This window comes from Poecilia reticulata, linkage group LG11 (assembly GCF_000633615.1).
Source record: "Poecilia reticulata strain Guanapo linkage group LG11, Guppy_female_1.0+MT, whole genome shotgun sequence".
In the NCBI taxonomy this organism is placed as follows: Eukaryota; Metazoa; Chordata; class Actinopteri; order Cyprinodontiformes; family Poeciliidae; genus Poecilia; species Poecilia reticulata.
In genome coordinates this window covers 27,938,473-27,942,341 of record NC_024341.1, presented here as the reverse complement: position 1 = coordinate 27,942,341, position 3,869 = coordinate 27,938,473, and the positions used below count along the sequence as shown (strand labels likewise).

Below are 3,869 nucleotides of genomic sequence, written 5' to 3'. Positions count from 1 at the left end.
CCGCCATGATGACGCCATGATGACGCCATGATGACGCCATGATGACGCCATGATGACGCCATGATGACGCCATGATGGCCCGACCACTGGACTTCTGAGCCGCCATGATGGCGCCATGATGACGCCATGATGACGCCATGATGACGCCATGATGACGCCATGATGACCCGCCCGCTGGACTTCTGAGCCGCCGTCGGGATTCCTGGTTCTTCCGGACTTTCCTTTAAAAACGGACAGAAATGATCCGCAGTTTTCTGCCATTTTGTCCGAATTGTTTTGGCTGAAAGGGGAAAAAAACTGTAAAATGATGTTTAAATTCAGCTGAATAAATGTTATTAATGTTATATTTACAACAGCTGCTGTACGAAGTGTTTAACCGTTACGAGTGTTTTTAATAATTACTGCGATTTTAGCTTTAAGATCAGCATAAAGTGAGAAAATGTGTGAAATTATAAATAAAGACCAATGTGGGGATAGAAGTTTGTCTGATGGAATCAGGTTTTACTGAACAGGTTTCACGTATTCACAGCGACGGTTGGATGAAAATCATCTGTCAGAGGTTTGTGGTCACATTATAAATAAACGGGGAACCAGAACATGTCTTATAGACGTAAACATGGCCGACAGAGTGTGTCCGTCGGCTGGAACCCAGCGTTTTCACGCTAAAGACTAGCATCGATGCTAAAGTAAGCTACAATGCGCTCAATAGCATGTGGAGAGTCACTGACTGCAGGTAGTGTTACATTTTAGTGTAGAAGCTAAAATGCTAATGTTAGCTTAAATGCTGCCAGTGGGGCGTCATTAGCATGCTACACTGGCTTCCTCCATTCAGTGTGCTAAACAAGGCTAATAAAAAAAACAACTAAAAAGCTCAGTTTAGGGAAAAAAGCTACTGCTAATGTTTGTGCTAATGCTAATGCTTTGCCTTGAGCTGGTGGGGGGCAGTGCACTGCTAATGTTTATGCTAATGCTCTGCNATGCTAATGCTCTGCCTTGAGCTGGTGGGGGGCAGTGCACTGCTAATGTTTGTGCTAATGCTAATGCTCTGCCTTCGTGGCACATCGTTACCAGAAAACGGGCTCATCTCTTAGCGACAGATTGTTATTGTTCAAACAAAACAGGATTTTCTCTCTTTTGAATCACCATTTACACCACCGACCACTTAATAAGAGCCATTTGTGTTGAATATGTTCTAAAGCAGATATTAGAATCTGATTTGTGCCTCGTGGCAGTTTACCAGAAAAAAACTCATCTCTAAACACCAAATTAAGAGAAAATGTCTGAATGTAAACAGTTTATGTTATGATTTATAGGTTAATGAAAACGTGGCATTTAGGATTAGAACCGTCTGAAACCAGCAGTCTGCCGCACTTATCAGAATATTCACCAACATCCAGCTCATTTCTAACTTCACTGAAGAAAAATCAACAAACCTCAGTAATTATTGTGTCAACCACGTGTTTCGCCATCTGAGCTTTTTGTTTACGCTACCCAAAACGAGAAAAGGTGAGTCAGAGGTCAGAGGTCAACAGCCAGGCTTCACAGGAGTAAATTCAATGTTAATGTTGTATTTTAACACCTGGAGCCGCCAGCAGGGGGAGCTGTGGGGTTTGCCATCAGTTTCCCACCAACTGGGACTGAAAGCAACAATCTGGGAAAAGAGGATTTATTTTCAAATGTATGTTTTCACCATGTTATTAAAATATCTACAATTATGGTATACAAGCTAAATTATTTTATTCAATTTTCAAGCAAAAAATATTTAAATAGCAGTTTGTAAAATCAATATTTAGCTAGCAAGCTAAACATTTAGCTAAAACTTAAATATTTTTGGCAACTAAATATTTAGATCTGAGCTAAATATTAGGATTACAAACTAAATATTTACCTTGGCAAACATTTAAACAGAAAGTTAAATTTGTGATCCAAACATGTAGCTTGCAAAGAAATTGTTTAGCATAAAAGCTAAATATTTAGTTTCAAGCTAACTATGTAACTTTTTAACTAAATATTTAGCCCACAATCGAAATATTACAATATTTATCCTGCTAGATATTTAATTAGCAAGCTAAGCTAAGCTCCAAGCTAATAATGTAGCTTTCCAGCTAAACTGTCAGCTAGCAAGCTAAAACATTAGTTTATAAACTGCTAGCTGTTAGCTTTTAAATAAATAAATGATTAGCTAATTAAATATTTAGCTCCAAGCTAAACGGAGGGATGGACGGCCGACCTTCCCACCATCCAGGACTTGTACAGGTCAAAGGTCAGCCAACATCTGTGCAGACCCCACATATCCTGGACACAAGCTGTTTAAACTTTTGCCTTAAGGTGGCGCCAAAAGACTTCAGCTTCTGTAAAAACACCTTCCAGAAAAACTTTGATTTCTCAACAGTTCTTATACATTTACAATATTTTTACCATATTTAAGTAAAATCACATCTTTGCTGCGTCAGCAAAGCAAACCGATGAAAATAAATCCAGTGATAATCCAGTTTTCTGTTGGTCTTTGTTCTCTGTTCAGGTTTCCTCTGGTTCTGAAACAGAGACTCTGATATTGTTGAGCTGCAGAACAAACGGCGGCTTTATGCGGCTGATGCTGCCGGTTCCGACCCGCCGCCGCCGCCGCCGCAGCCACCAGCGGGTCGGAACCGGCAGCATCCAACACATTTACATCGAGACGTTTTCCAGCCTGAAGCTGCAAAGATAAAAAAAAACCCACAAAGGTTGAAAACGGCGTCTGGAAGCGACTCGAATGTTTTCCTGTCGGTTACAAATGAGATGATTTTTCCTCTTTTCGTGATTTGAAGTAAAATTTCAGGTTATTTTTTTTATTTCTGGGTCCAGCAGGAATGAATAAAATTGAAAGGAGGAAAAATTATTTTATGTCGGAACCAGAAAACTTTAATACGCGTCATTTATGTTTTATTATTTTAATCTGAAGCACTTTGTGACATTTGGTGACATTCAAAAAAAGCATTAAATTCGTTTCCAGGGTCAAATATCTGCAGTTTGCAGCAAATAAAGTTTAATTGTGCAAAGCGTGAAATGAAACCAGGTCCAAATCTCACTGTGCAGGTAAAGAGTTAAATAACTTCAGTAAGAAAAGTTCATATTGATGAGAAAGTTCTGGTTCCGACAGATTATAACTCACATTTTTCACATTTAATTAGTATTTTTTCCTCAATATTTATTAATTATTCACTCAAAAGCGACGTTTTCAGTCAGGTTAGTCAGAAGCGAACATCGACGCCGCTGCATGCAGGAGTCCTGCAGAACCAGCCGGTTCCGTCTGGACCCGGCGGAACAGAGGGAACCTTTCTGTCTCCCCTCATCGGGCCTCTGGGTGGGCGTCCCGCTCCACGTCGGCATTCCTGCCTGGGATCACGGCGCTCTCTCCCGTGTCCGAGTCCCACATGGCTGCCATTGTTTCCCGGCCCGCAGGGCCCAGCGGGGGGTTCCGGCCCACTCCCTGCGTGCCGCTGCCAGGCCCGTGGGTCGAGTCCTGCAGGGCAAACATGTCTCCGTGGAAACCGGGACGCCGTGTCGCGTCCTCCCACAGGATTCCTGAGCAGCTGGAAAACTCAGCGTCCCGGATCCTTCAGCACGTCGCTGATTTCCAAGATGGCTGAAGGTTTTTAAGACAAATGTTCCAAAAAAATGTCACATTTTCACGACTTGGATTAACTTTCTGTCACATCATCTGTTTGCTGCTGCGACTTTAATCAAGTCTTTGCCGTTAGCCGTTAGCTTCACGGAGAGACGTGAGCCAGTCGTCTTCACGGTTAGCCTCTGCTAATTTGTCCATGTGCTTAGCGTTAGCTTCAATCAACATTTTAGCAGCTTAGCGTTAGCTTCAATCAACATTTTAG

General features: G+C 41.8%; 1 protein-coding gene across 5 annotated transcripts in view; it reads left to right on the top strand.

Moving 5' to 3' along the window:
* Window positions 1–479, top strand: part of angpt1 (angiopoietin 1) — a 20,268-nt gene extending 19,789 nt beyond the window's left edge. Inside the window, exon 10 of one of the 5 annotated variants that reach the window (XM_017307311.1) lies at window positions 134–479. The gene's annotated coding sequence lies outside the window, so the exon portion shown is untranslated. Of the gene's footprint in view, window positions 1–45 lie in introns of all 5 variants that reach the window. The other 4 variants (XM_017307308.1, XM_008422961.2, XM_017307310.1 and 1 more) reach the window with 4 other exon arrangements.
* Window positions 480–3,869: the final 3,390 nt, after the last annotated feature.